This window comes from Anolis carolinensis, chromosome 1 (assembly GCF_035594765.1).
Source record: "Anolis carolinensis isolate JA03-04 chromosome 1, rAnoCar3.1.pri, whole genome shotgun sequence".
NCBI lineage: Eukaryota > Metazoa > Chordata > Lepidosauria > Squamata > Dactyloidae > Anolis > Anolis carolinensis.
In genome coordinates, this window is record NC_085841.1 from 216,064,677 (window position 1) to 216,085,576 (window position 20,900).

General features: G+C 37.9%; 1 protein-coding gene across 5 annotated transcripts in view; it reads left to right on the plus strand.

Moving 5' to 3' along the window:
• The window catches only part of fign (fidgetin, microtubule severing factor), a 155,050-nt gene that overhangs the window by 54,590 nt on the left and 79,560 nt on the right, over positions 1–20,900 (plus strand). The window lies entirely within an intron of this gene.

Sequence of the window (20,900 nt, forward strand, 5' to 3'; positions counted from 1 at the left end):
TCTTTCCATTGATTTTCAAATATTAATTTAGTGTGTCATGATAGTAATTCTGGTTAATACTAATTTCTCACCTTTGAGACCTATGATTGTGTGAGTTGGAAAGCTTTAGTATATTTTGCATGAACTAATATGAATGGATGCCATGCATATGAATGGATGCTTTGCAAGAGCCAGGAAGGCAGCTGGGTAGTTTGAGCTCTGGCATGTCTTCTGTCTTGGAGGTAGCCCAGTGAGTCAAATTAGTATTAGATTTGGGGTCTAGAGGATCAGATTTCCAGAGGTTAGGGTCTCTGTGGGAATTTTAGAGTAGCATGCTTAGCTTTCTCTTGAGATGGTTATTTATAATTTATTCCACTAATTCTTTAAAGCTTCCCAAACATTACTATAAATATGTAATAATATTTTTAGAAGGAAGTGAAATTTCAGTATACCAATTCTTTACTGTAAAAACATTGTAGGTCCCATGTTTGTTTATTAGCGTAAATCAGAAAGTCACTGAAAGGCAATGTCATTATTGAGAGTAGGGCAGCTAACTTAGCATTAGTGGGTAGCTTTAGAATTCTGTAGATTCTTCGCCTTTTCTTTAAACTGGGTTGAAATATGATAAAAATTCATTTAGGATGGATGTTAAATATTATAATACTTCAACAAAACCTGGGGTGTGCCTCTATAAACTGGCTGGAAATGTTAATAATGAAATGTTATGCTGTTCCCACCTTTCTAAGCATCCTTGTCAAAGCACATTTTGCTCTGCTTATGTGTAAACATAAACTAAAAATTAGGACTATGTAGCTAAATCACATTAATCAAATTACTGTTTTTGCATTGCTGGTTCTGGGACAACTGTGTGAATTGTGTCTGAAAAAGTGTTTAGTTTCAGCTGATGTTGAATAATATGAAAATTTAAAGAATAATCAATAATCTGTGATACCTGATTACCATGTGCAAATTGCCATTTGCTATAACAGTCAACTGAAATATACATTACATCTGTTCTGTTTTACTTTTGCTTGCTATTGTTTGCTACTTTACTTAGCTTGATGCATATTTCTTAATAGATGAGTGTTCCCCCATTTCTCAGACTGTACATGTTTGTTACTAACTTTTTTGTGAAAAAATAATTGGATGTGACTGTGTTTTTCTGAATGCTTTTTATTCTGGAAATCTTAGTTAGATGATAGATGTGGAACATTCCAAGTAGTGACTTTTTTACCTTGGTAAAGTCAGGAGAAAGAAAGGAGGTTAGGCAATGGTATTAAATTGTTTTAGGTAGGAACTATTGATTTTCTCCAATCAAACCATATATGATGTCAAATACAAATACCCTATATACACATGTATAAGTCTAGAAATTTTAGTCCAAAAAGCACCCCAAAAACCTGGGTCAGCTTATTTACATGTCAATGTGAGTGTTGTATCTTAACTCATCAAAAGGGAATCATTCCCTTTTCTGTGACTGTTCTAAAAGAAGCACTAGTTGCTTTTATTCTCCACCATGATACCACTCCTGGATTATTTTTTTTTGAAATGTGTAAATCTAGTGATTATACTCCAGTACAGGCGGAATATCCCTTATATAAATACGTAAGACCAGAGGTGCTTTGGTGTTTTTTTTCCCCTCCAGATTTTGGAATATTTGTACATACATAATAACATGTCTTGGAGAAGGGATCCAGGTCTAAACACAAATTTCATATATGTTTCATATACACCTACACATATAGTCCAAAGGTCATATTACACAATCTTACAAATAATTTTGTGCATGAAACAAAGTTTGTGTGCATTGAACCAATAGCAAAGATGTCACAATCTCAGCTACCCATGGACAATTTTGGAGTATTTTTTATTTTGGAATTTCAGATAGGGGCATTCAACATGTGTAAAATTTTGATAATATATTATAAAATATATAGTTGTGATTATTAAAAAAAGATTGGTCAGCTTTGAATAATTGCAATTTAATTATTGTTGACCACCCTTATGAACTTGAAAAACAATAGAAGTATATGTTTGTGTTCTCCTGATCCATGCCTTGGAAACTCTGGTCTGTACCAATTCTGAGATAGTGACTATAATGAGATGCTAGGGTAGTGACAGTTCTTCTCACCCCAGATTAATTGTACTCTGTGTGTGTGATATTGTGAATGCTAAAGTCCATACTGACTAGCATTATGTAAAATACTAACTGCTCTGTCTACACTGCAATTTTAATATGTTCTGACTAACACATTTTAGATCTGAGAGCTCCAGGTGAGGTCAGGGTGCTCAATATTCTGTTAAGTAAATGTTAAAGGATTTGGTACATGTTGCCTTTAAATTCCGGAATTGTAGCAATTAAAGCATTTTACAAGGGAATTTTAGTGAAATATAAGGCCTACTGCTTTCAAATATCAAAAGGGATTTTAATAACCTTTTCTTTGGAATGGCTATAGCATTTTCAGAGTGGGAGCATATGTGTGTGTGGGATAAAATGAAGTTTAAAATTTTACTGAGACTTAGTGGTATCTTGTCAAAAAGTGATCTAAAGACAGCCCAAACTGTCAAATTATCAAATATGGTGTAGTGTGAGGAGGCTTAATATAGTAATATGCTACATTATAAGAAGAAAGGAAATAATTTTAATATATTTTAAGATACAATTCAGTCATTTAGGAGGTTAGTAAAAACATTGCCAGTAGAAACAATATCATTCTACATACACACAGCTGTAGAGTTCATTATAAACAACTTTATGCTTGTTTATCTAATTATGTCAGAAAGGTACAATGTTTTCACTAGTCCAAGCATGATCTAATTACCCTAAATAGCAAAATGCTGGTTCCAATTGGGCAGTTTTATAATGAAGTCTCTGTAGTTAAAAAATGTATCAAAATGTATATAAGGAAACCTAAACATTGCACTAAAAAAAGAAGGCTTTTGCAATCTGTAGAAATCTGTAGAAATTATTGAAATCAGAATTCAATACACACTTTTCATCATTTTTCCCACTTAATCTGAACCGGTGTGTCCAAGAAGAGAGTGTACACACATACAATATACTGAATTGTTGCTTTAAACCATTAGAAATCCCAGATTAGAAACTAGTGCTAAGAAATGTGGTGGAGGGCAGGACAATTAATTGCAAATGTTACCAGGTAAGAATTTGATGGTCACAATAGTTGGATCCAGTCTGGACCCATTTGCATAAGATTCAAATCCATTTTTAAAAGTTCCAGTGGAAACCCATTTCAAACAGCAGCAAACAAGTAAGTCATTCATCAGAAATCCTGAGTACGAGGAAGAGGAGGGATGCCACAACACACACAAGCGCTCTTTTCAGCCCATATTGTTTTCCCTGCTTCAGCACACAAAGGCAAAATGAGGCAAGGAAGCCTGCAAATTCACCATGTTCTTCAGTAGAAAGGAAGAAGAGGAGCAGAACATCACAGCACATCAAACCACCCCTTCGAATCCACATTTCTTTTGTACTCCAACAAAAAATAGCAGAAGCAAAGGCAGAAAAGGGAGGATCAAATAAAGGGGGAGAGACAAAAACAGTAGCACGACGACTGGGTGGGAATGGAATTTATATAAAAGATCAGTTCATCAGTGGAGAGAGTGGATGGGAAATGTAAATAGAAATTAAATCCACTCTGAAATTCTAAAAACTTGCTGTATGACTTGCTTGTTTCTTTCCAGTCTCCAGATTGGATTTTTTGGGTGCGCTTTTTTCTATACAAGATTTCTCCTTCTAATATTGCCTCTCTTTTTCTGCCCAATCACAAGCAAAATAGTCACAGTCACACTCTGATTTAATGTACACATGTTCATCCCTCTCCACACAGTAAGGCTTTGTCCTATCAGGAAACACATTGTTGTGTTCTGATTGGCTCAGGGGAATCCATGGGGACTTAAATGGGGTAGGGAGGCGGCACAATCAGCACATTATTGTTAAAAATTAATTCAATATCTGGCTGTGCACAGTGAGGATGAGAGGGTTATGAGGTAGGCAAAAGCAAATCATGACATGGAGGAAGAAGAACCAATGCACAAGTGCCATTGCAAATCAGGCAGATAATAACTTGTTTTAAGTTGAAATGAGTGACTACTGGGGGAGTGATGGGTATGACAGGCGAGAACATATGGGGAAGGTTCAAAAAAAGGAGATAGGCTACCTCCCACACCATCTTTTAAACAAATCACCCGTATAAAATCCTTCTAAACAGTCTCATTTATTTCCAATTTTCTAGATTTTCTGGACTCTAGCTTCCGAAATTAGAGTTCTCAGAAAGCTGGCTTTTTCCTGACCATGAGGCATCACTATTCCTACATATCTCCTCTCTTTCTCTGCTCACTCACAAGTGTTACAATACAGCTGTGGTCTTTCTCTTTCTCTCTGATTATGTGTAATGCTCATCGCTCTTCCCACAGTAACAGTTACAAAGACCTGAACACTGAAAGTATGGCTCTTAATGTTTGTTTCAGTGGCTAGGTGCTACAGAAGGCCATGGAGTAGTGGGATCAACCTGTCCTTATTACTTCTTAAATGTTTTAAACAATAGTATTACTTCAACAGTGGTGGTATTTGCATTTCCAGTGACAAAAGTAGTTCCAAGTAGGAAGAGCGCTTTCATAACCAAACGCACTTGAATACCAATCAACAGGCCTTACAGTTTCTTAGCTGGTGCAGCTGGATGAAAAATTTGCGCTGATGTCTGGTTCTAATGCAAAGGTATCAACTTGGACATCCATATCCCCAAGTTCAAAATGTTGAATCTTTCACAAATTTATGCATACAATCTCTGCTTGCTTTTTTGAAAAAGCAGACATAATATAAGGGTGAAGTTGTGCTCTGATCATTTACATGCTCAATAGCTTTATACTAAACAGGTTCATCCCATTTTTTGGCCATCAAATAAAAGCCAGTTACTGATCACATGTATGAAGAAAGAGAAGGGATGTGATAGAGTTGACTTTTTTACAGTTAATCAAAAACACAACTATGAAAGAAATGCAAACTTTTTTGCGGATTTTTGCCATTCTCTTTAGGCAACCAGATGAAAATGTAGGAACTGAAAGTTGCTTTCCTAAATACCATTGGTGATGAAGTAGACCAAAGAATATGGAAATGGGCTGACATTTATAAAAAGGGATTGGAAAGGGGGAAACTCCCTCAAAACAGCAGGAATAGTAATTGCCTTTATTGCTTTCACTTTTATTTGAAACTTAAAAACAGTCCTAGTGTTTTTAGACAGTCAACAAAAGTATCTTTGGTGCTTTCATTCTCTGGTGATGATAGTAAATTGTGTTTAGTGAATATTGCAGTGAATAAGGATGCCAAGTTAATGGGAAATTGTTGCATTTCAAAAGATTTTTTTTCTTTTCATGGTGCCTTTTCCTTTTTTTACATGACTCTTGTTTTTAACTGGTTTTTACTGCAGGTTAGTTAAAGATGGCTTATGTAAATCTCATCAACTTGTACCTCAAAGAATGAAAATCCACCCATTATATGGTGGAAATCCTATTTTTCCAGTCTCTCAAGTGAAATCCCTTGTACAGCCTGTTTTTTAAAAGGACACTGACAGTTTGAAAATGTTTGCACTTACTATAGCAATGAGAAATTGCTCTACCTTAACATTTTATGTATAGGCAGTTTCACTATTTTGCTGATCATCAGCAACATTTCCTCTACCTTAGCGTGTGTAGGAACCTGAGAAGCTGAAATATCACATATGAGTTCTACAAGGCCAAATGGATGAGGCACACCATGAACTCCTGTCCTGTGTGTGTGTTTTTTTTTTTAAAGAAAGCTTTACTAGATAGAAGTGCTTTGATAGCTGCAACAGACCATCTGTGGTAGTACTCCATTAATCTGAGATGTTTTTCTAAGATTAGATGAAGTGATGTTTTTTTAAAAAAAATTAATGTAGATGGGGAAATGTAGAAAAGTGACAGCAGTATACAAAGGGTCTTTTTTTTATATAAAAAGCAGAACAACAATTTAGTAGGGTGCGCAGTGTGGCAAAATCTGTCATATCTGAGATTATTTTAGCTTTTGATAAGTTTGCGGGAGAGACAAGGACAGTGTAGTCCTTCAGAGCTTGTTGGATTGAAATTCAAATACAGGCAGTCCCCAAGTTACAAAACAAGATAGGTTCTGTAGGTTTGTTCTGTAGGTTTGTTCTTAAGTTGAACCTGTATGGAAGTTGGAACAGGTACATTTTAAAATGTAACTCAAGCCATATAGAGAGAGATTGGGGGGGGGGGGGGCTTGAGGGCTTGAGAATGGTTAACACCCCTGTTTGGTTTGGTTTGCTGTCTTTTCCCCTGTTCAGAAGATTTCGCCTCACTTTCTGTCCCTGTGATAATTAGATTTTGAAAAAAAAAATGGCTTGTTGTGGAAACAAGAATGTATGATAAAGCTCCAGTTGAGACACCTTTGTCCCATGATAACTCTTTCAAGAGTGAATTTCCCTTCCTAGGGGTAGATTTCTCTCACTTCCTGTTGTCACCCCCCCCCCCCCCAATTCTTAACAATGAGTCATTTCTAAGTTGGATGCTTGTAACTCAGGGACTGCCTGTACTCTTTCAGCGAAGTCTCAAGCACTATACATATCTTGTCCCATCCATGTTTAATCCCCCATCTATGGGATGCGGTATAACATGGGAGAAATTGTGATGGTGAAATGGGTTAAACCCTTGTGGTGGCTGAACTGCTGACCTGCAGGTTGGGGTGCTGACCTGAAAGTTGCCGTCTCGAATTTGCGGCACAGGGTGAGCTTCCGTCTGTCAGCTCTAGCTTGCAGAAACATGAGAGGAGCCTCCCAGCTAACACATCCCAGCGTCCCCTGGGCAACATCTCTGTAGATGGCCAGTTCTCTCACATCAGGTTACTTGCAATATGTTCTCAAGTCGCTTCTGACACGATAAAAAAAAAACCTCCCAGAAAATTAAATACTTGTTCTGCTACCATATTAACATGTGACTCAAGTAGCATTTACCAAGTAACAGTGCACATGAAATTGAACTGTCACTTACCACTGATTAAAATAAATATAAGGTAAAGTATAATTTCGCCTTCTTTCCAAAAAGCAATATGCCGACCTCAAAATACCATGTTTCACTGTGTTCTGGATATATGTAAAGCAACATGCAAACCTTACTTCATTCTTCCTCACCCCAAAGGTGTGGGGCCTCTTTCAGATTCCTCTTTCATAAATGATGTAATGAGGGCAGGCATCCATTTCTAGGTAGTAAAGGTAAGGGTTTTCCCTTGACATTAGATCTAGTCGTGTCTGACTCTGTGAGGTGGTGCTTATCTCCATTTCTAAGCCAAAAAGCCAGCGATGTCCGTAGATGGTCATGTGGCCGGCATGAATTGCATGGAGCGCTGTCACCTTCCCTCTGGAGCGGAACCTATTGATCTACTCACATTTGCATGTTTTTGAGCTGCTAGGTTGGCCGAAGCTGGGGCTAACAGTGGGAGCTCACCCCACTCCCCAGATTTGAACTGCCGATCTTTCAGTCAACAAGCTCAGCAGCTCAGCAGTTTAACCCTGTGCACCACTGGGGGCTAGTGTTGCCATTATTTAGCCATTTCCTGTCAAAAGTTTCATTTTAGGATGATTCTAAAAAAGATCCCATTTCAAAGAACGTTTATTGACTCAATCCTAATTTTTAAAGTCTAAACTTGGTAGTATGCTTCATCATCTCTACTTTTATCTTCCTGACATCTATCTTTCTGGTTATGAATGTTAAAAAGACCACAGTGCTTGTTCACCATGCCCAGTAGTGTCCTGACCATCAGGGCCTTTCCCATCATCTGTTATCCAATCGCCGGCCCTGAACAGAAAATACTAGGTTTACAACCAGGAACCTTTTGCTTGCAGAACTTCTGGCTTACCATTGAGTTATTAGCCTTCTCCTTAAATTCCCTGGAATTCTTTCTTCCAAAAAATGTCACCCTCCTATTTTGCTCAGTGAGAGCCCTATGGTCCTGCAGCATTTCTTACCAGTGCTTTCTCTATCCTAGTAGATCATGTTTTGGATTACTACACAATCATTTTAGTACTATCATTATTGCAAATTCCTATAATGTGACTTTCCGTATATGAAAATGAAACAGGGAGACCTGCACGCATGTAATTTGTTTTATCATTCAGTGAGTGCCTGGTTCTATACATCAAGAAAAAATTATATACAGAAATTAGATACATTCAAATATGATATGACCTTTATTTAGAAGGAAAAGTGAGGCTGGTATCTCTCTTTGCCTCCCCTAGACCACAAGTTATCAGACTAGATAACTACTGCAGATAGTGTGAATTCAAGGACATATGAGGACTTATTTGCTAGATATCTGTATAAACTGATGGATACAACATGAAAATAAAGCTTTTAAATAAATGGGAATGTTGGTTTCTATTTTGTAAATTCTGTATTTTCCCCTCATTTGCTGGAAAGATGAGTAAGCCCATGTCAATGTGAACTGATGTGCATCCTCAGGTCATTTTCACTGATGGCGTACAAGAGTTCCTGAGATTTTTAGAAAGCAATGATCACTGTCTTTCTTAGTTACCACATGCTGGTGCAGCGTGGTGTGTAAAATTACATGCCATGCCATGCCAGCTGGGAAGATAATGCATCTCTCTATTGTATAAATGTATATTGCTGCTGACCTTTTCTATTATGACTTTTGCAGTATCTTTGATAAGCCAATTACAGCATTTTTAGGCAAGATTGTAAACTCTGCTATTGTATTATACTGAGCTAATATATTCAACCCTTGGGAAGTTGTCCCTTCTCAGTAGCTCTTAATAGGTACTCTAGTACAGCTGGCATGACACATCCTCTTGATTTAAAGACCAGAAGCTGTGGCTGAGACCCTCTAGAAATACCAGTTGCCAAATTGCAGGACTAGGCATTGTAATTATATAGATTACAAATAGAAACCTGCAAGAGCTGTGGACATTATGCTCTGTTTGCGATATTTATCCCTGTTTTTGAATACACTTCGTTTGTCTGTAAATAACTATCCAATAGTTCCCTCTCCCTCCTTCTCTCTGCCATTTCCTCCTTGATGACACACATTTCCCACCAGCTCTTTATAGTCCCAGCTTGTTCACTTACTGTTGAGTATTAGTTCATTTAAAGCAAAGCTGAACAAAATGTGACTCCCCCCCCCCCAAGGTGGAATAGTCCAAGAGCCGTTTCACACTACACAGCTAAAGTGCAACAATTCCTCTTTAACTGCCATGCTTTCACCCTATGAAAGTGGAATTTAGTGATATAACTGTGCAGTATATGAAGGGCCCCATCTCAGTGCATATGTAAAATAGCACTAGCAGTTTGTGTGCATGTGCGAAGTATTTTTATATCTACTTTTCTGAAAGAAAGGCCCCTAGAATAGCTTGCAAATCAATCCAACCTTCAAGCTTACAATTAAAGAAGGGGATGATATCAAAAGAAAAGTGATGGTGTAGAAAGGAAAAGCAGTGTTTATATGTTCTCAGAATGTTTTAATGTTTATATGCGTTTTAAATCAACAAGTTATGATAGAAACAGGCTGTTGTTTCTTAACAGCATTGGTGAACCTCCAAAAAAGAGTGGGTCTTCCTCAAGGTTTGTCTGTTCACCATATTTCTGCAATGCCTCCCAGTCCATAAAAGCTCACAATGCAATGAATGGATTTTTTTTTAAAAAAACAAACAAACCCTAAAACAATACACAGACAAAAACATTTTGAGAAAATATTAAAATGCTATTTAAAAACTCCTAAAAGAAGTCTGAAAACAACCCTAGAATATGTGATCATATGTGTCCAACTAAAACCTCCCTTTGCACTTTCTTTCTTGACTTTCTCGTTCCAAGAGTTTGCTGTTTCCTGCTAACAGTATAGTTTCATTTCCACATCTTAAATTATTGGCGTTCCTTCCTCCAATTTTTTGCCTCTTCCTCTTCAGTCTTATGCTGTTTTATGTATGATACAAGTTAAACAGATAAGGTGATCAAATGCCATTTGGAACGCATTCACTTTCATCATGACAAACAAATGTTGTGGTACACTAATTTCTTTAGGAGTGATTAAAGTGTATTCTGAACCTAATGCTTTGCTATAATCTATAAAGCAAAAGTTTATTTTCTTTTGAAAATATTTTTATGTTCCATTATTTATGAAGGATATGTGGTATATGGCACGCCTGGAGACGCTATCCACAGTAAGCTTCTGATTGAAGTCTTGTTTCTCAAAATGTGGGGTGGATGGGATAGAGAGTTGGGTCTAGGAGTTGTTATAATTTGTTTTTTCATTGTTCAGTCTATAAAAAGAGAGTACAAAAAGCAGTGAAATGAGCATCAAAAAATGCAGCTAAAGAAGGGACAATGGAGAGGCGTGAAACAGGAAGGGGGGAATCTATGGGATTTGGGTTGTTATTGGTATTTCAGTTTGTGCTTGGACTGTAGGAAAATATTCTTATGAACACACACACACACAAATAAATAAAACAGGTGAATTGTTTTAATTGGTACAGTTCTAATGGACATCACATTTATTCATGTAAGCAACAGACAGTTTAGGGAGGGCTTTACTGATCTAGCTTACATTTCTTTATAAAGTGTTCTCTTGTATGTATGTATCTATGTATGTATGTATGGCAAGGAGAGAGATCATATTTTTGTGGAAACTGGTAGATCAGTGGTTTTTCTGTATAAACCTATCAGTGTTCTCAGACTCTTTAGGATTTGACTCCCAGCTGTGACTGGGTTTTTCTGTGGTAGAACACCATCTGGCATTTATATTATTGAATAAAAAATCTCACTGATGCACACACTTTAATTCAGTTTACTTTATGGCCATTCTGTTCTGGATAGATTTGAAATCTCTTCAATATTTAAATTAAAATGTTCAATTTTACCTGGTTTTTTTCTTCTGTTGTGAGTTGTTTCAGTTTTAGCGGCATATTTAAATTTGTTATTTTTATTGTCTTTTGCTTAACTTTATTTTCACTGATTTTCCTTGAAAAGTTCTGGCTATAAATGTACTCAAGAAAGAAAACACCATGTGAGTGATTAATGCCTTTAATACAAATGCATAGTACACAGACACAGTGAAACCATAACAATAGACATATGTAGTATAGAATCATAGAATCATAGAATCATAGAATAGTAGAGTTGGAAGAGACCTCAAGGGCCATCTAGTCCAACCCCCCGCTAAGAAGCAGGAAATCGCATTCAAAGCACCCCCGACAGATGGCCATCCAGCCTCTGCTTAAAAGCTTCCAAAGAAGGTGCCTCCACCACATTCCGGGGGAGAGAGTTCCACTGCCGAACAGCCCTCACAGTGAGGAAGTTCTTCCTGATGTTCAGGTGGAATCTCCTTTCCTGTAGTTTGAAGCCATTGTTCCGTGTCCTAGTCTGCAGGGCAGCAGAAAATAAGCTTGCTCCCTCCTCCCTATGACTTCCCCTCACATATTTGTACATGGCTATCATGTCTCCTCTCAGCCTTCTCTTCTGCAGGCTAAACATGCCCAGCTCTTTAAGCCTCTCCTCATAGGGCTTGTTCTCCAGACCCTTAATCATTTTAGTTGCCCTCCTCTGGACGCTTTCCAGCTTGTCAGCATCTCCCTTCATCTGCGGTGCCCAAAACTGGACACGGTATTCCAGGTGTGGTCTGACCAAGGCAGAATAGAGGGGGAGCATGACTTCCCTGGATCTAGACGTTATTCCCCTATTGATGCAGGCCAAAATCCCATTGGCTTTTTTAGCTGCCGCATCACATTGTAGGCTCATGTTTAACTTGTTGTCCACGAGGACTCCAAGATCTTTTTCGCACACACTGCTGTCAAGCCAGGCGTCCCCCATTCTGTATCTTTGATTTCCATTTTTTCTGCCGAAGTGAAGTATTTTGCATTTGTCCCTGTTGAACTTCATTTTGTTAGTTTCGGCCCATCTCTCTAGTCTGTCAAGATCGTTTTGAATTCTGCTCCTGTCTTCTGGAGTGTTAGCTATCCCTCCGAGTTTGGTGTCATCTGCAAACTTGATGATCGTGCCTTCTAACCCTTCGTCTAAGTCGTTAATAAAGATGTTGAACAGAACCGGGCCCAGGACGGAGCCCTGCGGCACTCCACTTGTCACTTCTTTCCATGATGAAGACGACGCATTGGTGAGCACCCTTTGGGTTCGTTCGCTTAGCCAATTACAGATCCACCTAACCGTAGTTTTGTCTAGCCCACATTTTACTAGTTTGTTTGCCAGAAGGTCGTGGGGGACTATGTGTAAGTTGGCCAGAAAATTGATATTCCAAAAGGAAGGGAGGGGTAGAAACTATGGATAACCTAACTTAATGCAACAAGTATTGCTCAGAACAGATTTCTTGCCTTTGGAGTTGTTACATGCTTCTAAGTCAGTGGTTCCCTGGTGTTCTGGACTTCAACTTCCAGAAAGCCAGCCGTCTTACCAGCTGTTAAGATCTGTGGAAACTGAAGTCCAAAACACCTGGATGCCCAAAAGTTGGGAACCACTGTTTTAAGTCAACTCCAAGTGATGGTGACCCTCTTCTAAAGATTTCTTGTTAAAATATATTAAGGGTTTTGCCACTGCTTTACTCTAAAGCCTGCCCAAATTCACCCAGTGGACTTTCAGGGATTTGAATCTTGGCCTCCTACAGTCCTAGGCCAGTGCTCAGACCAAATCACTATATCAATTCTTGCATTACAGACTCATTTTTCTATCAATCCGTAAACTTAGAGACAAGGAGACAGAAAGAAAAAAGAAAGGAAGATAGATTAGATGAATAAATGTAAGTGTATAAGAATCTCATGAATAAATCTTGCTAAGAAAACCCTATGATAAATAGGGTTAGAAAATACCCCTTGTGTCCTCCAGTGGCCCTGGGAGGCAATTTTATCAGAGTCTACCCCTATTTTAGGCCTAAGTGTAAAACCTTTTCAAACATATAACTGAATTGAAAAAAAAGCTTTATTGGGGAGGTGGGAAGGACCTCACAAAATGATACTCCACAGCCCCTAAAAGATGAAGAGTGATTTTAAAAAAGCATTTAAAAATTATTATGGGATGTGGGGAGATGTGCCTCCCCAGGGTCTTTTGGAGGGGGTATGTTTGGCCCTCTACACTTTAGCATGTTGTCCACCTCTGATTTATACAATGCATTCTGCAAAGCTGGAAAAGAGATGGCATGCTTATGCATACCCATGAATGTAATAATAAACCATCATTTAATAGTATATTCAGATGTCTTCTTCTGCATATATATAATTCTTCATGTAAATGTAGCACCAAATTGGTGTGATTTGTGAAAAGAGTGAGAATTCAGTATATCCCAAAATAATCAGGAAACTGCTTGTGAAGTGTTTCCTCTCCTATTTAAGTGCTTTGTATCTTTGCATGTTCATCTAAATCTGGGTACTAATGTTTTAAAAAGAGTGCTAAAGCAGGATACTGTAGTTTCTCAACTTATAGATCTATATGAAGACAGAAACCTTGACAAACTTTCTGAAAGCAATAATGAAATGCTTAATATAAGAAGACTGGGATTGGCTCCAAGTTCTTCTCCCAATGGATGGAACTGCAACAAATTCTATATTTTGGTTTGTTTTTTTAAAAAATAGACACAGCAGTGTAGTTTTTAATCCGTTTGATATCTGATATAACACAAGACAACAGCAGAAATGAAAAGTGTATCCCATTTATATTTAGATCATTATAAAATTACTGCAGTGTACCCAAGCAGATCCAGTAGGCTTTCTGATACCAAGTTTTGCTATCTGTCAAAATCACCTGGCCGTGTACAACTTGACGGTCTCCTGAAGGACCATATTTACAAGATGCCCCATTGTGGATGCTCCCTTTTAGAGAAAAGGACAAAGCACAAGGGGCCAATGCTTAAATCTGTAGAAGGAGAAAGAAGTGAGACCATATTACAAGTTCAGAGGAGAATAGCTGGTGAGGCCTCTCCATGGATGGCTGGGCCCATTAACTCCCTTGAGTTCTGAGAGGCTAAGTGTTCTTGAGCATGTGCTGGAGAAGAGCTATTGATTTTTTGTTTGTTTACTTATTGTTTCAGTCTTACAACTGAAGTAATGTTTATGAAGTGCTGCCAATCCCTCACAACAGGTTTACAGTGTGCTGGAAAATCCTATTTATGCAAGATCTTTTTGGCAGTCTGCTATACTATCTTCCAGCCAAAACTTTTATTGCCAGGAGAATTAAGCCATTTTAATCACAGACCATATGTCTTGGGCTATCAAAGAGAACAGTAACCCATGTCTTTAAAGTATGTGAAGTCTGATGCTTTCCCCCACGTTACACTTTCTCCAGCTTCTAAAACAACTGCAATCAAAGGACTTGATCCAGTTGTCCCATTTAGGGTAAAGAACTGGGACCTGTTAAATCAATGCTCCTTTAAGTCCCATTGATTCAGTGGATCTGATTTATTGGAGCTGGTCTCTTCAGAATTAATAACTGGATTCGCCATGAAAATTCACTATCATATTTTTTAGAACATGCATTCCTTCTAAAATAAGGACTCAAAGAAGCTCATACTTTAAAAGAATAATGCAATTAAAACCATTTAAAAAGTAAATATTAAAATAAGATTAAACTAATTACAGTAATAAAACAATATAACCATATATACTTGAGTATAAGCTGACCCAAATATAAGGCACCTAATTTTACCATAAAAAACTGGGAAAACTTATTGACTTGCATATAAGCCAAGGGTGAGAAATGCTGCAGCTACTGGTATATTTCAAAAATACAAATAATACCAATAAAATTACGTTAATTAAGGTATCAGCAGGTTAGATGTTTTAGAAAAATTACCATATTTCAAAGAAAAAAATAAACTAGCTCTATAAGTGGAAAAGGAGGGTCAACAAAAACAATAACTTAATTATTATTAAGCAGTAACTTAATAATAATAATACAACTTCATTTGTGTCCCGCCCTATCTCCCATGGGGACTCAAGCCTGCTTCCAACAATGCAGAGCTAGATACAAATCTAAAATTATATATACTAATTTCACATAAGCATTTTCCCCTGAAATGTTTGCAAATCCTCTCTCTCTCTCGCTATGTGCATTTCTCTCCTAGACATCTCATTGTATATAGATAATTATATTTATATAGGATTTGCAAAGACCTGGAAACATGAGGGGGAAATTCATATATGAAATTAATGTATATAGATAGGTAGATACATACATATATATATATATATATATATATATATATATATATATGTATATATGTATATATGGAAATGCCTATATATCTGTAGCAGAGATTAACAAATATTTCAGGGAAAAATGCTTTTATAAGTTTAATGGATATATATGGTTTGCAAAGACTTCAGGAGAAATATTCATATATAGAAAGATATTTATAATTCTATAGGGCTTGCAAAGGCCTTGGGAACAAAGGGAACAAAAATGCACATATAACATCAATATAAAGTTAATACAATTAGATACACACAAAAAAGCCAGGAAATCGGGTGGGTTTGAAAGAGAGCCATACAAATAAGGAGGGCATGAAATATTTTGACTGGAAAAAGAAAACACGCTGTTAAGGGAGATGAGAGTCTCTCCTGACATGGAAAAGAAAGAGGAGAAAGAAATATATCATATATTGCAAACAATGGCCTCCAGGTTTCACAGCCTGGCCTTCACCCCATTATAAGCCGAGGGAGGCTTTTTCAGGTCAAAAAAGGGCTGAAAAACCCGGCTTATCTTCAAGTATATATAGTATATATAAAATGCATTTTAAAAACATAAACTCTTTAAAACCAGTTCAGTTAAAACAAATCAGCACGGGCACCTGGTGTCTTCAGGAGGAATGTGACCCCATCCAGCACAGACTAGATCCCTATTCCCTGATCTGCCTTCCGACTAATCCAGATCACCTTTGTCTTGTCTGGATTAAGTTTCACTTTGTTTGACCTCATCTAGTCCATTAATGAAAGGCACCAGTTTAGAACGAGGACAACCTCCTTAGGTTGATGTGGAAAAGTGTAGCAGAATTGAAAGTGCATATGAGTGACTTGTTGGGAACTTATCCCACAGTGGGAGTTGCTCTTCTGGTTTCCTTCTAAGCAGTTTCATTAATGTTGAATTAGCAAGTTCTGAAATACTCCCATGCATTTTCTATATTATATGCCTTAAATAAATAAACAAACAAATTTATTCTTGTATCTCGCCACCATCTCCCCGAAGGTACTCGGGACAGCTTACACCCGGAACAAAGTGCCTAAAAACATAAAACAAAAAGTACATCTAAAATAAAACACAAATTGAATGAAACAAATAACCAGATAAAACCACGATTTAATTGAGCTCCTCTCTGTGTCTTTTTTAATTTCCTTAATGTAGTTGCCATATAAATAATGCAAATACATAGCAGTGTTCAGTTGCCCCTGATGACAGTCGCCAGATACATAAATACTTGAGATTTTTTTTCTAGCATCCTGGAATAATTCTAGTATTTTTCTCAATAGTAGATTTGTCTGGTTTCTCAATATTTAGCTTATATAGATTGCTTAGATACCTACTCTAATATCATTGACAATTATTAAGATTTTGATTATAGTTATTATGAGTTGTCAAGTGGATTCTACCTTATGGCAACTGCATCACAGTTTTATTGGCAAGATCTATTGAGAAGAGGTTTGCTGTTGTCTTCCTCTTAGACTGCTTCAAGCAATCTGACTTGTCCACACTTACCCACTGACTTTCCATGGCTGAGTGGATTTCAACCCTGGTTTCCCAGAGTCCTAGCCTAACACATAAACCACCACACAATTCAAGTTCCTAGGCTTGCTCAATGCATTCAATTTTTGAATGTTGTTTAAAAATTCACTCCTATCAGAACTTCTGCCTAGGATGGGGGAAAGTGGTTTAGCAGAAGGGATTGTCCATATTATTTCTATAAGCAATTGTTGAAAGTTTGTACTTTCTGTTCTTGTGAAGGCTTCTTTTAATGTTACAACATTAAACACTAAACTGTTTTTCTAAAACTTGAATCATTGTAAAATGTTTACTTCTGTTCATAAAACACTTTTCTCTCCCTTTATTTTCTGTTCAAAAACAAAATACTTGAGGCCCATTCCTTAATTATTATTAAAACTATAATGGGAAGTTTAAAAAGTACATAGGACAGCAACAATGCTGTGAAATAAATTCATTAAAATCAATGCTATTTCAATGAATACTAATGGAATTATTAATGCTTGGATCAGGTTTTTTCTCCCTGTTTGTGATTATTCAGCTTGTTGTCTACTGAATCTATATCCTTGCTAATGAATACCTTATACTGTCTTGTATGGATTGTTTGAAGTCTTATTTTATTCCTGCCTGCCCTTCTCACAGTGGCAGTAAATAATATGGGCTTTCCCAAATTACCAATTGGGCTGTCTTTGTCTTCCCATTTACAGTGTTTTATGATAAATGCTACCATCCATTGAGTTGTGAGAAGTTTGCAGCAGGAAATGATCAGTTTCTCCACCTTGGAACAAAAAAAATTGCTTCTTACTGCTTGAGGGCACATTGGTACAGAGATGCAAAACTTCTTTTTTGAGGTCAGCTGTTTTGGTCTCGCTTCAGTAGTAGTGGTATTGTACTGTGAAGCTAAAAATCTGTGTGCCCTGGATTACCTTTCCATCCATGGTAAGAGAAATGCATCTACCATTTTTGAAATTCCGGCTATCTCTTAAACAGTTATAGGTTCCAGCTAAAAATCTCCTTCCAGAGACTAGTGTTTCCCATCCTTCTCTTCTCCAGTCAATGGCCATCTGTTTGCAACAACCTTCATTCCATCAAATGCGTGGCCCAGCTATGTTGTTCCCTATTTTAAGAAATGGCTATAATTTGGAGCTTAATTCTTCTGCTGTTCAAGTAAAACAAAACCCCTCTTGTATGGTTTTTGTTCTTGCGTTTTACATGACACAGACAAATGCCACATGCACGATGTACATAAAACTGCTATTGTTGCAACAGCTCAAGTATATAATCATCTTTTCTCCTAGAAATTAACCCACAATGTCCAGAAAGTCAAAATGGTGTGAAATTGAAAGTGAGTCCCAGGAGTGGTAACTCGCCAACAGGACACTGGCAAATGATCAATTATTTCCCGGACTGCTATACAAGAGCTACAGTTCATATTTCTAGGACCTCTGGGGAAAGAGAGAGCTGCAGCATGCCTAGAGGAAAAGGCTAATACTGTAGTTGCAATTTCTTTATGTAGCACAGACTCCTGTTAGTACAGCATGTCTGTTGAAAACAAGTGGGTGCTATTTTTGCCAAAATGAAATTAATGGGTCTGGACTTGATTCTTACAAGAAAGTATTTTTAGCTCATATTTCAGTTTGTACCTTCATGTTTAAATTGAGCTTTTACATTTAATTCATACACTAAAATACAAAGCCATTACATGATGCTTTATTTACCCATTGACTTTAATTTCATGTTTTAGAGAAGACTAGTGAAACTATACTAGGAGCTGCTGTTCTTAGGCATGGCTCTCACAGAGAATACCTGAAGTGTTGTAAATGCGTGAAATAGAACAAAATGATAAACACTTCACGTTAGGTTCAAATACCTTGTTCTATGTTAGGACGTTTTTCTATTGTCATCTTTCTTTTGAGATCGAATTTATTTCTGTGCTTCTCCCATTTTATCCTTCAAATTCCTCAAAGTAAAAGCTGAACAATAAAATGTTTTTTGTACAGCAGAAAGAGTTTTTTTTTGTATCGTGTCAGAAGTAAACTGAGGGTACAATGGTAATGTATTTAAAAACACAAAGCAGAGTTAAAAACTTGACATTGTACTAGAATTCCTTTTAGCAGAAGCTGGCCACTTGGAGTGTCTCTGGTGTTGCTGTAAGAAGGTCCTCCATTGTGCATGTGACAGGACTCAAGCTGCATTGTAGTAGGTGGTCTGTGGTTTGCTCTTCTCGCATGTCATGGACTCCACTTAGTGGCCCCATTTCTTAAGGTTGGCTCTGCATCTCGTGGTGCCAGAGCGCAGTCTATTCAGCACCTTCCAAGTTGCCCAGTCTTCTGTGTGCCCAGGAAGGAGTCTCTCATTCGATATCAGCCATGGATTGAAGTTCTGGGTTTTAGCCTGCCACTTCTAGACTCTTGCTTGAGCTGTTCCTGCGAGTATCTCTGTAGATCTTAGAAAACTATTTCTTGATTTAAGGCATTGGCGTGCTGGCTGATAACCGAACAGGGGATGGACCTGAGATGTCACTGCCTTGGTCCTTTCATTATTAGCTGCTACTTCCCGGCAGATGTCAGGTGGTGCAATACCGGCAAAACAGTATAATTTCTCTAGTGATTAAAGAAAGAGTGATTGTCAAAGACAGAACGCCACAAGATAAAAGATAACAAAGTTTATTGGAGTTACAGAACCAAAAATGCCCGTAAAAGACAAGGGCTAGGCAACACTGGCCTTAAAAGTAAAAAGAGACAAGAAAAACGTTCAAAAGATAAACCGGATTAAACCGGAGTTTAATCCGGGTTAAATCAAAACAGCTTGCTTCAGCCTGGGAATAAACAAACAGAAGCTGGTGAACAAAAAGTTCAAAGGAATGCAACTAATTGGCAGCAGATGCTTCTCTGCTGCCAAGAGCTATGTTTGAGTAACTTAGAGGTTACTCCTCCACACAGCAGGCAATTTCCCGATACAAACACAGCAGACGAGGGCAGAAGCAGTCAGCGAAGTCCCAATCCGTTCCGAAGGTCGTAAGGCAGATGCAGACGTTTGTAGTTCACCAGTTCCAACGATAGACACAGGTAGGAGAATCCGAGGCCGTAGTCAGTCAGTCCGTAAGTCCAGAGTAAGCAGATGGCGTCCGTCAAGAAGACGACGGAAGGTCAAAGCTATTAAGATTAAGCAGAGGTTGCACAACAAAACCCCACACAATTCCTCCCGCCGTCTGAGCCCAATGTCCAGGATAACTTACGTAGTCAGCAAACGAATCACACCCGTCTTCAGGAAAACTTCCCACACAGATCCCAAGCGTTCGTCCAGATTACCTTGCCCAACGCAATTTGCTATTGCTCCCAAACCCCATTTTATGCCAGTTACAAGTCCTCATCGCTATCAGCTGTTCTCCTTAGCCCGGGTGTTTCCTCATCACTTTCCTCATCAGAACTGGAACACCTTTGACTACGCCCCACAGCATCCCCAGCTGTGGATCCCGTCCCATCCCTCCAGCTTGTCCACGGGTCTAATCCTGAAGGTCCCCAATCGCCTTCCATACTATCATTGCCAGTGGCACCCAAATCCTCCCTTACACGAGTCCATTCCATGTCATCCTCTTCCGAGCTAACCATCTCTTCCTCCATTCTCTCAGTAAACCCCTCAAAAGAATCCTCGTCAGATGGTTCTGCAAAGATATCTCGCAGTCGCTTCCTTTCTCGCTCCTCGAGAGTATCTGACTCTCGAGGAGTCTTACGCCCACGTCTCCCAGTAGTAGAGCTATGAGGCTCAACCATAACAGTGATACCTCTGATACTTTGAGTTTAGAAGGATTTGCAGACACTTAAGGGCACACTTTTTGTTACCTCCTATCTGGGGGTAAAGGCACCAATCTTACCTCCGAACCAGTGCTTGTCACTTCCTCCTAGAATTCTCATTTCTAGAAGGAAATCAGGAGACATTTTGAAAATAATTTGTACATTTTAAAATATTTATTATGTTTTATTGTGTGATATTTTTTTTAAGTCACTGTGATGGGTTTAAAAATTGTATTGAAATATTTTAAACAAAGTAAAATTAATTGGAAATAAGTCTCACTGCATTTGCTGTGTATGTTTTAGATCATTTTACATATAAACAAGAAGATCAAGGTATTTGGCAGATCTAGGAAGAGGCATAGTACAGTAAATCGATCC